General features: G+C 39.8%; 1 protein-coding gene across 9 annotated transcripts in view; it reads left to right on the top strand.

The window, feature by feature from the left end:
• Positions 1–611: 611 nt before the first annotated feature.
• Positions 612–13002, top strand: part of FUT8 (fucosyltransferase 8) — a 324493-nt gene continuing 312102 nt past the window's right edge. For 5 of the 9 annotated variants that reach the window (XM_060294920.2, XM_030855258.3, XM_030855265.3 and 2 more), the window contains exon 1: positions 1351–1978. The gene's annotated coding sequence lies outside the window, so the exon portion shown is untranslated. Of the gene's footprint in view, positions 728–1350; positions 1979–13002 lie in introns of those variants that run through there. The other 4 variants (XM_060294921.1, XM_030855259.2, XM_060294923.1 and 1 more) reach the window with 2 other exon arrangements.

The raw sequence follows: 13002 nt of genomic DNA on the forward strand, positions 1-13002 counted from the left end.
TCTCTCAAATTTCTCTTCTTACAGGGAGATAACAATCATAAAATGACTGGAAACTACCACTTCGCTGACAGCTTTTTGTTTAAAGGTCTGAGGATAAATACCAGTCATAAGGTCCAGCAAACCTCTTTCAGAGGAAACTGAACTTCTTGAGGACAGGAACTTTTTTCTTCTTTGAATCAGCAGCATCTTATTTGTATTTCTGTAATACAGTTTCTGGCCTATAAAAAGGTGTCAGTAAAAATGTAAATTTATTAGTGTTTTTAGGCAGATTGCAGTCTTGGCAGACCACTGCCTCTTAGGTCTCTTTTCTGTGATCCGTTCATACTCGGCATGTAAAAGGCCGCCGCTCTTTGCTCTGGGATAAGTACCTAAGGCATTTACTTAAAAACACCCAAGTCTAGAGAAATAATTTTTTTGTGTTTAGGGCACCATTTCCTTTCCCAAGGTATTGCACCCCAGGCTTGGGATCTGGGTCCGCAGGCTACAGGGAAGAGTTCGGTACGGGAAGCTCATCCTCCCACCCTCTGATTGGCCGGCTCGCATTCCACTCACGCGGCTCGCGTCTCTGATTGGCCTCCATGGCACTCCCCTCGGCCCGCGACTACTTTGTGTGCCTGGGCTGCGCGATCAGGTCCTCCGGCTCAGCTCGCCGTCTGGGCTTGACTGGTCTAGCTCTTCGGCCCACTGCTCTGCATCGCGGGCGCCAGGAATTTCCCGAGTCCGAGCGGTAGGAAGCATCCTAGGGAATAGCCCCCTCCCCCCCGCCCCATGTTCTCCTTCCCGTACTGAATAAACTTCCGCTTCGGAGGGGCTGTTGCAGCCGTGGGTCGGGGGAGAGGCCAGGCACCGAACTCGGGCCCTCGTGGCGGCGGGTGTGTGTGTGTGTGTGGGTCTTTCTGTCGGGGTGAATGTGGAAGACCAGCTCTCACAAGATAAAACAGGGCTTCGCTAGTCGCATGTGGCTGTGATGCCATTCTATGATCGTGCTGCAAGCTGCAGCGGAGCGGCCAGACCTGGGCTGCAGGGGCTGAGCAGCAGCGATCACTCCTGAAAAGTAGCAAGGAGCCTGCTCCAGATCTCCAATACCAGTGCTCCTTAGGGCCGCGGGCTGAACTGGCACGGGCCAGTCCGTTTCCCGGCGGTAGAGAATACGGCATTCCCCGGAGGTGGCGCTCCCTGGAGTGGAGAGCCCGGCTCCACTCGCGCCCCCTTTAGCCTCCGGCCTTCAGGCGGTAGAGGGCGGCCTACGCTCGTGTCGGAGCCGGCGCCCGCGCGCACATCTGCTGCCCTGCTGGAAGTCTCCGTGTCCCGCTGTAGCCCGCAACTCAGCCGGGCGGTGGATGCTGCGACTACGTTATCAACGGGCGCGGCGAGAAGGGGGCAGGGAGAAGCCCTGGCACATGCCGGGGTCCCCGTAGGTGGCAGCGGCCAGCGCATGCGCGCCTTCTCCTAGAAGCCTGGAACGCTGAGGGGCGCGCGCCCCCATTCGCGCGCGCACGCTTGCGCTAGCCGAGGCTTCCCCGCCTGCGCTCGTTGTCAGAGCAGCTCCGGCGCGTGCGCGTGTTATCTCCGGCCGACCGGAGTAGCCGGTTTCCCTCCGCTCCAGGCCCCCGCCCGCCGCCGCCCCCTCCCAGCCCCCGGCCGCCCCGTCCCCTTCCTCTCCTTGCGGAATGGGGCCGGCGTTGCTCGGGGTCGCGCGCCCGGGACCCGGCTCACGCTCGGTCTCGCGCTGTCAGCGACTGCTTGGCTCGCGCCGCCTCGCGCTCTCCCTCAGTCAGTGGCGCCTAAGGCTCCGTTAAGCAGCGGCGGCGGCGGCGGCGGTTCCTGTTTCCGTTTCTTCCTCTCCTTCAGTAGGGAATAGCATCCTCCACCCAGCCACCCCTCCCACTACCCCAACGCGGGGCAGCTGCGGCTGAGGGCTGTAGCGGCGGCGGCGGCGACTGGGGAACTGCGGAGACCGCCTCTGCTCCCGCTTCGGGTAAGGGGGCGTTTGGGAGCCGGCCCCGCACGTCTTGGGGTCTGGGGCTGGGCAAGCGCGGAATCTCAGGAGGCTCTGGGGAGGTGCCTGACGGCCGTCGCTGCTCTTTTTCCCCAGGCAACCCCCCGGGCCTGTTGCTGCCACTGCTGCTGCTTATCCAGCGGCTCCGGGGAAAGTGGGGAGGGAGCCCCCGGGACCCTCTGGTGGGTGCCTTTGCGGTGCCCGGGGGGCGCGGGCAGGGGACTAGGGGCGCCTGCCGCCCCGGCAGGGGCGTGTAGCGGCGCGGCGGCTGCCCCCGGCGTCGCGCATCCTTGGTTAGGGAAGGGGCCGAAGCCGAGGAGAGGAGAAGGGATGGGGGCGGGGGTGGGAGGTGTCCCTCTTCTCTCCAATACACCTACCTACCTTTTCGCCAGCAACTCGCTCCATGTTGTTACAGACAGTGGGGAAGAGCATTCCTGTGCGTTAGGGGCTTTCGTGAGTGGTTCTCCGGCTGGAAATCGGGGAGTGGACCCGTGCAAAGATCCGCTCCCGGCGAGGGGCCAGTGCCAGGGCAGTGCACGGTGTGAGTGCCGCTGCACCCCCGTTTGATGTGGAAATGATGAGTTTGCGGCTTTAGAGTATCCAAACTTATTTGGGAAGGTTAAGTGAGTCCCTATTTATTAGTTAAAGGTTTGCCCTGCAAGAGTGAGTGGGCTGTCGTGTGCAGCACCTGTTTTTCACTCACAGTGGGGTTTGCAATCCTCAGCCCCACAGAACGTCGGAGATGCAGTGTATTTCTTAAGTTAAATGGCAGTATCGTGGTTAAAATTTATCCTTGGTGAGCTTTAGCGTTTTGCTGTATATTACTTTTGATTGAGGCCTTGGATAGAGGCAGGGAGAGGTGTTGTTTCTTCTTCCCATGTTTGAATTAATTTACAGTTGACTTAAGCCAACTAAAGAAAGTGGACCTGGGAAAGCCAGAACCTCCTAAAGAAACCACAAACCTCAAGGGAACGCAGACCAAATTTCGACAAAAGTTTTCTATCAGTTTACAATTAAACTCATCACAAGTAACTGATTGAACTTTGGCTTGGCTCTCTTTAGAAACTGCAGGCAAGGTTTAATTATAGTTTCTTTATCCCCTGTTATTCTTGGGGTTAAGTGCATATTTATTTTTTTTGATTAAATTTTGTCTTTATGCATACTTCTTTTAAAGGGTGCATCATATAGGAAGCATTTTAGGAGAGAAATTTGCAGCACTGTAGAGTTATACTGAAGTATAAGCTGTATTCTCTCTTCTTCAAAAATAACTTAAAATTAACCTAAAATCCTATGCCGTATAATAAGGCTGCATACATTGCTAGCCTTGTGAAATATATCATAAAGTGTATATAGAAAGTCTTAATTACTTGATTTATAACTACTACAATAGTAGGGATAGGGTGGGAATTCAAACATTTGAAATTGTGATTTTACAGCTTAATATGTAAAAATGCGGGGAGTTAGAAACGAATAGGATTTAAGGAACATAGAAGGATGGTTTGGAGGCATGAATTTTCTTTTCCTGCTTTATAAACTGAGAATTCTTGAATTGCTGAACAGCTGGAATGAAAGTTGCATAGATTGCAGAAACATGCAAAATGTGTCTTTGATCAAGCAGTGAGTTAACATGAAGAGTATGTTGTGGTTTATTAGGCTAGTGATCAAAATAATTTCCATAAAATATAGCATCATATAGATTGTACTTTAGGATGTTCTTAAATTGAAATAGTCACTTGAAGTTGTTTCCCTACAAGTCAGTTTTATTTGAGACATATGGAATTGAAAAAACAGTACCTCTGATTACATTCTGCAGCGTTTGGTTACAGATTTTAACTAGTTATTTTAAGGAATTGGAGTGTCTTTAAAAGTGGTGAATTTTGAAATTACTAGTGGCTTGGAAAAACTTGTGTTTCTTACTTGTTTGTTTTTTTAAGTGCAGTTATATCAGTAGGTTGGTCTGGAGGGGGAGCTAGTGCCAAAGCAAAGCATGGCTTAGTATATGTTTGAACTTTTAAAACACCCCAAACTGGATTTTTATGACCAGAAGAAACATAAACTTAATTTTTAGTTAAAAGAATAAGGGAATTTTTATATGGATGTATGTCTGTAGATCGTTATTTGTGGAGTATATATATATATATATATAGTATATTACAAATTAGTTAAAAATATCTTTCATGATCTGAAATAATGGGAAGTAAATGCGTAACGTTTATTGAATTTCTGATTTAAAATCTCTGAAAATATGTCCCTAAACTTAAGGGTGTATGATAGTAGTTTCTTAACCTTCTTGTGCATTGCATCAGAAAGGAAGGAGTATATGTTGACCCTTTGTGCATGTTGCATCTTCTTAAATTTTTTCTTTATAATATCTACAGTCCTAAAATTTCAAAAGAGCTTCAAGTAGAGTCTTATAAGAGCAAAGACATCAAGTGTGTAGTAAGCTAGGTATTTATCAAAAGTAGAGATACTTTTAATAAAGAAATGGATCCCTCAGACATCTGGAGAGCAGGATCCCAAGGTCACTTCTTAACCTCTCTCTCCTGCAGTATAATGCAGTGAGTCCAGACGATCTGTGAAGTTGAACTTGTGCCTTTGAATATGAAGCAGTTATTTTTTGATCTATGGCACTTTATTTAGGTTTCTGAACCGTAATCAGTTAGGTTTTGATTTTACTTCTCACAGGTCACATATTCTTCAAATTCAAGGGTAGAATTGATAGTGTGTATATTAAAATCAATAGAATATTTAGTTTTCTGAGGGTAGTGGTTTGGTTGGTTGTCCTCCATTGCTCTTCATTGTGTAAATAGAATTTCAATGCTGCTAAAATAAAAAATAGATTCTTTGAAAAAAATTAAAATATCTGTAAGATACAGAATAGTAAGGTGTTTACTATATTTAAGGGGTTAATGCTGTAAATTAATCAGTTTTATAAGACATTCTAGAATATTTTTATATCTTTTTTCATTTCTTTAATGATTATTTTTGATTTACTATAAATTTACTAAAATAAATTTAGTAAATCTCTTGGTTTAATTAAATGGTGAACGCACCCATTTCATATTATAGCACATTTATAAAAGCAAAAGAAAGTGTTTTCATTTCATAATCATAAGAGTAAATATAAAAATAAACATGTAAATAAGTTTCTTTACTTAAAAATAAAACAAAACTAAGATTCTAAACAACTCTGAAACCAGAAGTATTGCTTTTATAGTAATTTTCTACTCTGCTTCAGTACTGGTCCTATTGGTACTTTTCAGATGAAACATCAACTTCCAGTCTTCTGCAGTCAACTGTAGTATAGTAGGTGTAGGATTTAGAGACTGCTACAAGATTTCCCTGTTTCTTCTCTTGATGATTCTCTGGCTTATATTTCTGTACCAAATAGTATATGGTTTTGCAGTTTGAATTGTTATTAAATTGTAGTTTGTTATAATGAGAAAAACATGTTTAAAAGTAAAAGATGTTTACAACTGATTAAAAAAAAAAACCCTTTTAAAATTCCGAACAGAAGAATGTTATATGGGGATGTGTATGCATTTAAGATATATATGTATATATATGTGTATATATACGTGTGTGTGTGTATATATATATATATATATATATAAGCAGATCAGTCTCAAGTCTCAACCTTCCTTTCTCTCTACATTCTACTCTCTTGCCTACATCTCCCCTTCTCCAGCCATCCTCCATCATCCCACAGTTTTCTCCTTGGAATAATTAGGAATTCAGACCAATAAAATGAATCATATCATTCACTTGGCATAGCTTTTTCTTCCTTGATTAAATGACTTTATATCAATATGTACAATATTCTAAACATATAGCTTAGACTATACAATACTGTAGATTTTCCTGTTAATGGAGGAAGAGCACATAAGGGCCCAAGGGGTTTATGCCATGTATTTCAATGTAAGAGTTATTCATACTCTTTACAGAAAGTAGAGCTATAGGGTTAACTTCATTTACTTTTTTAAAAAAATAGACTTTATTTGCTAAAACCCAATACCACACTGATTTACTACTTTTTAAAAATATCTTTTGTGATAGTTTTTGTGTGAGAAAATGACATGCAAAGGGGAAATGTGTTTTGAATTTTAAGTTTTTTAAAAAATTGACAAATTATATCAATATAAGGCTGGTACAGATGTAGTTCAAACTTGCCTTTGCTGTCGTTCTCTTTTGCACTGGTCTGTAATATAACCTCTTCATTAAAGCACTGGAATAAAACTTTGAAGATCACTACTGAAATGCTCCCTATATTTATTATATCTTAGAACTTGGGTTTTTTTTTAATTAAACTGATTCAAGGATAAACTGAGTAAACGTGACTTAACATTTATGTTAAGAAGATCAGACTTAGCATTTCTACTTGTCACAGTCTCTATGACTGGTTAGTGTAAATAAAGTTCACATTACAAAATAAAGTGTTGATACTAATCTTAGATTTAGATGTAAATGGGAAATTAAGGTCATGTTTATTTTACAATCTGAGTTATGAGAAGCATTACATTATATGAACTTTAAATGCTGTAACTTTCTGATTATAAATGAACAAAAGTAAAGTGAAAATGGGAGATTGTTATATTTGATTTACCTCAAATATACAACTAAAATGAACCTGTTTTGTGTCTGTAAAGATTCATTTAAGACTGTTAATGAACCATGAATGAGTTTTAAATTTATACTAATTTATGGCTGGTTATTTACATTTTATCCCTTAGATGAGATAAATGCCATTTAATATGCCATTAATACCTAGAGCCAGAGTAAATTTGCCTGTAGTAAAAAATGATATTTACAAACCATCAAACTGTAAAGCATACTAACGTTCCATAATCTAGTTTCTAAAATCACTTGTATAATTTTTAAAATATAATTTGTTGTAATATCTTGATAAAGTAGTAAAGGTGGAAAAATATAGTATGTAGCTTCGGGACAGTCAGTGAAGGGAGGGGGGTTGAGAGAGGGGGTGTACTGGTTGATGAGCCTGCCTTATTTGGAGTTAAGGGAGATTTCTTCAGTTTTTTCCTCTCCATCCACTTCCTTCTTCTCCCTGTTTGTTGTCTTTCCTCTCCCAACAGTGGTGGAAAATGTGGGAGTTTACCATCTTTGTAGGGTTTTTGTCTCCTTAGAGTTCATAGAACATTTCCTAGTACAACATTACCTTTTATGTTACAATAAGTTTATTATAATGATTTCATTTTCTTTTGCAGCAGTAGGCAAGAGACTTGAAGTTCAGTTGATGTGGGGTTCAATATTATTTATTAAAAATGATTTTGTAACTCTGTATAAAAAGGGGTATGGGAGATTTTGGTTCATTGTTAAGGGTCCTGTATCAGTCACATTATTGTTCTGCCTACTGTTAGTATATGGTAATCCCTTCTTCCAGTTTCTTGGAATGCAGTCTCATGCCTCCTCTGCTATTTCTGTCTTCATCTATGGAGTTTCTGAATACAAGGAATTGTTTTTAGAATATCTCTTCACCTTCTTCGTGTCCCTCATTGCAATAATATAATGTAAAAAAAAAAAAAAAAAACTGCCCCAAACAATAAGAACCTGTGTCCATTGAAGAGAACCAGCTCTGAAACTAAAATGGACAGCAGTGTTCTCCATTCATGGCAGTAGTTTTAGCAGATTTAAGCCAGTTATTGTGGAAAGTTCATAAGGAGAAAGTGTATGTTTGATAATTAGGGCCCTAATCATTAGAGATCTGACTGATTCGATTTCTTTAACACATGGAATTGTACTTATACCTGAAAGAGATGTATTAACTAGAGATTGTTATTTTTTGTGTGTCTTGAGTTTTGTGAATAACTTCTTAATTCAGTCAGTTACCAAATGGCAAAAGATTGTAATTTTGAGAAAATCTGTTATTTAAAATTAGAGCTTAAGCCAGGCTAAATATTTTGTTTTCTTTTTATAAGTTTCAGATTTTTCTTCCTTATTTATTTATTGTATATGTGTGTGTGTGTGTATATATATATATATATTATTGGAGTAAAATTGCTTTACAATGTTGTGTTAGTTTCTGTTGTACAATGAAGTGAATCAGCTATTTGTATACCTATATCCCCTCCATCTTGAACCTCCTTCCCATCCCCCCCATCCCACCCATCTAGGTCATCACAGAGCACTGAGCCGAGCTCCCTGTGCTATACAAGCAGGTTCCCACTAGCTATCTGTTTTACACATGGTAGTGTATTTATGTCAAACCTAATTTCCCAATTCGTCCCACCCTCCCCTTGCCCACCCTGTGTCCACACGTCCGTTCTCTACATCTCTATTCCTGCCCTACAAATAGGTTCATCTGTACCATTTTTCTAGATTCCACGTATATGCGTTAATATATGATATTTGTTTTTCTCTTTCTGACTTACTTCACTCTGTATGACAGACTCTGTAAGTCCATACATATCTATAAAATGACCCAATTTCGTTTCTTTTTATGGCTGAGTAATATTCCATTGTATATATATGTACCACATCTTCTTTATCCATTCATCTATCATTGGACATTTAAGCTGTCTCCATGTCCCGGCTATTGTAAATAGTGCTGCAGTGAACACTGGGGTGCATGTGTCCTTTTTTTTTCTTTTTTGTGGTACGTGGACCTCTCACTGTTGTGGCCTCTCCCGTTGTGGAGCACAGGCTCTGGACGTGCAGGCTTAGCGGCCATGGCTTATGGGCCCAGCTGCTACGCGGCATGTGGGATCCTCCCGGACCAGGGCATGAACCTGTGTCCCCTGCATCGGCAGGTGGACTCCCAACCACTGCACCACCAGGGAAGCCCCATGTGTCCTTTTGAATTATGGTTTTCTCAGGGTGTATACCAAGTAGTGGGATTGCTGGGTCATATGGTTATTCTATTTTTAGGTTTTTAAGGAACCTCCATACTGTTCTCCATAGTGGCTGTATCAATTTACAGTCCCACCAACAATGCAAAAGGGTTCCCTTTTCTCCACACCCTCTCCAGCATTTATTGTTTGTAGATTGTTTGATGATGGTGTGAGGTGATACCTCATTGTTGTTTTGATTTACATTTCTCTAATAATTAGTGAAGTTGAGCATCTTTTCGTATGCATCTTGGCCATCTGTATGTCTTCTTTGGAGAAATGTCTATTTAGGTCTTCCGCCCATTTTTTAATTGGGTTTTTTGTTTTTTTGATATTGAACTGCATGAGCTGTTTGTATATTTTGGAGACTAATCCTTTGTCCGTTGCTTCGTTTGCAAACATTTTCTCCCATTCTGAGGGTTGTCTTTTTGTCTTGTTTATGATTTCCTTTGCTGTGCAAAAGCTTTTAAGTTTCATTACGTCCCATTTGTTTAGTTTTGTTTTTACTTCCATTACTCTAGGAGGTGGGTCAAAAAAGATCTTGCAGTGGTTTATGTCAAAGAGTGTTTTTCCTCTAAGAGATTTATAGTGTCCAGTCTTACATTTAGGTCTTTAATCCATTTTGAGTTTATTTTTGTGTATGGTGTTAGGGAGTGTTCTAATTTCATTCTTTTACATGTAGCTGTCTAGTTTTCCCAGCACCACTTACTGAAGGGGCTGTCTTTTCTCCACTGTATGTTCTTGCCTCCTTTGTCATAAATTAGGTGACCACATGTGCGTGGATTTACCTCTGGGCTTTCTATCCTGTACCACTGATCTATATTTCTGTTTTTGTGCTAGCACCATAATGTGTTGATTACTGTAGCTTTGTAGTATAGTTTGAAGTCAGGGACCCTGATTCCTCCAGCTCCATTTTTCTTTCTCAAGAATGCTTTGGCTATTCAGGGTCTTTTGTGTTTCCATACAAATTGTAAAATTTTTTGTTCTAGATCTGTACAAACTGCCATTGGTAATTTGATGGGGATTGCATTGAACCTGTAGATTGCTTTGGGTAGTATAGTCTTTTTCACAATACTGATTCTTCCAGTCCAAGAACATGGTATATTTCTCCATCTGTTTATGTCATCTTTGATTTCTGATGAAACACATTTCATCAGTGTTTTATAGTTTTCTGAGTACAAGTCTTTTATCTCCTTAGGTAGATTTATTCCTAGGTATTTTATTCTTTTGTTGTGATGATAAATGGGATTGTTTCCTTAATTTCTCCTTCTGATTTTTCATTGTTAGTATATAGGAATGCCAGAGATTTCTGTGCATTAATTTTGTATCCTGCAACCTTAGGAAATTAATTGATTAATTCTGGTAGTTTTCTGGTGGCATCTTCAGGATTTTCTATATATAGTATCATATCATCTGCAAACAGTGACAGTTTTACTTCTTCTTTCCAATTTGTATTCCTTTTATTTCTTTTTCTTCTCTGATTGCTGTCGCTAGGACTTGCAAAACTATGTTGAGTAAGAGTGGCGAGAGTGGACATCCTTGTCTTGTTCTTGATCTTAGAGGAAGTGCTTTCAGTTTTTCACCATTGAGTATAATGTTTCCTGTGGGTTTGTCATATATGGCCTTTATTATGTTGAGGTAGGTTCCCTCTCTGCCCATTTTCTGGAGAGTTTTTATCATAAATGTGTGTTGAATTTTGTCAAAAGCTTTTTCTGAGTCTATTGAGATGATCATATGGTTTTTATTCCTTAATTTGTTAATATGGTGTTTCACATTGATTGATTTGTGTATACTGATGAATCCTTGCATTCCTGGGATAAATCCCACTTGATCATGGTGTATGATCCTTTTAATATGTTGTCGGATTCTGTTTGCTAGTATTTTGTTCAGGATTTTTGCATCTACGTTCATGAGTGATATTTGTCTATAATTTTCTTTTTTTGTGATATCTTTTTCTGGTTTTGGTATCAGGGTGATGGTGGCTTCGTAGAACGAATTTTGCAGTGTTCCTCCCTCTGCACTTTTTCAGAAGAGTGAGGATAGGTGTTAGCTCTTCTCTAAACGTTTGATAGAATTCGCCTGTGAAGCCATTTGGTCCTGGACTTTTGTTTGTTGGAAGATGTTGAATTACAGTTTTAATTTCATTACTTGTGATAGGTCTGTTTATATTTTCTAATTCTTCCTGGTTCAGTCTTGGAAAATTGTACCTTTCCAAGAATTTGTCCATTTCTTTGTGGTTGTCCATTTTATTGGCATATAGTTGTTTGTAGTGGTCTCTTATAATCCTTTGTATTTCTGCGGTGTCACTTGTGATTTCTCCGTTTTCATGTCTATTTTATTGATTTGCGTCCTCTCCCTTTTTTTCTTGATGAGTGTGGCTAAATGTTTATCAGTTTTGTTTATCTTTTCAAAGAACCAACTTTTAGCTTTATTGATCTTTGCTATTGTTTTCTTCATTTCTATTTCATTTATTTCTGCTCTGATCTTTATGATTTCTTTCCTTCTACTGACTTGGGTTTTCTTTGTTCTTCTTTCTCTAGTTGCTGTAGGTGTAAGGTTAGATTGTTTATTTGAGATATTTCTTGTTTCTTGAGGTGAGATTGAATTGCCATAAACTTCCCTCTTAGAATTGCTTTTGCTGTGTCCCATAGGTTTTGGGTCATTGTGTTTTCATTGTCGTTTGTTTTTATGTATTGTTTTATTTCTTCTTTGATTTCTTCAGTGATCTCTTCGTTATTTAATAGTGCACTATTTAGCCTCCATGTATTCGTGTTTTTTACAGTTTTTTTTCCCTGTAATTGATTTCCAGTCTTATAGCATTGTGTTCAGAAAAGATGCTTGATATGATTTCAATTTTCTTAAATTTTCTGAGGCTTGATTTGTGACCCAAGATGTGATCTATCCTGGAGAATGTTCCATGTGCACTTGAGAAGAAAGTGTATTCTGCCACTTTTGTGTGGAATGTCCTATAAATATTAAATCTATCTGGTTTGTTGTTTCATTTAAAGCTTGTGTTTCCTTATTTATTTTCTGTTTGGATGATCTGTCCATTGGTGTAAGTGGGGTATTAAAGTCCCCTACTGTTATTGTGTTTTCTGTTGATTTTATGGCTGTTAGCATTTGCCTTATGTATCAAGGTACTTCTTTGTTGGGTGCATAAATATTTATAATTGTTACGTCTTCTTGGATTGATTCCTTGATCATTATGCAGTGTCCTTCCTTATCTCTTGTAACAGTCTTTATTTTAAAGTCTATTTTATCTGATACGAGTAAAAGAAAGCTACTCCAGCTTTCTTTTGATTTCCATTTGCATGGAATATCGTTCTCCATCCCTTCACTTTCATTCTGTATGTGTCCCTATGTCTGAAGTGGGTCTCTTGTAGACAGCATGTATATGGGTCTTGGTTTTGTATCCATTCAGCCAGTCTGTGTCTTTTGGTTGGATCATTTAATCCATTTACATTCAAGGTTATTATTGATATGTATATTCTCATTACCATTTTTTAAATTGTTTTGTGTTTGTTTTTGTGGGTCTTTTTCTTCTCTTGTGTTTCCTGCCTAAAGAAGTTCCTTTAGCATTTGCTGTAAAGCTGGTTTGGTGGTGCTGAATTCTCATTGCTTTTGGTTGTCTGTAAAGCTTTTGATTTCTCTGTTGAATCTGAATGAGATCCTTGCTGGGTATAGTAATCTTGCTTGTGGGTTTTTCTCTTTCATCACATTAAGTATATCCTCCCACTCACTTCTGGCCTGCAAAGTTTTTGCTGAAAAATCAGCTGATCACCCTATGGGGATTCCTTTCTATGTTATTTTTTGCTTTTCCCTTGCTGCTTTTAATATTTTTTGTTTGAACTTAATTTTTCTTAGTTTGATTAATATGTGTCTTGGTGTGTTTCTCCTGGGGTTTATCCTGTGTGGGACTCTCTGCGTTTCCTGGACTTGGGTGACTGTTTCCTTTCTCATGTTAGGGGAAGTTTTCCACTATAATCTCTTCAAATATTTTCTCAGATCCTTTCTTTTTCTCTTTTTCTGGGACCTGTATAATTTGAATGTTGGTGCGTTTAGTGTTGTCTCAGAGGTCTCTAATATTGTCTTCAATTCTTTTCATTCTTATTTCTTTATTCTGCTCCTCAGCAGTTATTTCCACCGTTCTGTCTTCCAGCT

This window comes from Globicephala melas, chromosome 2, assembly GCF_963455315.2.
Source record: "Globicephala melas chromosome 2, mGloMel1.2, whole genome shotgun sequence".
Taxonomy (NCBI): Eukaryota; Metazoa; Chordata; class Mammalia; order Artiodactyla; family Delphinidae; genus Globicephala; species Globicephala melas.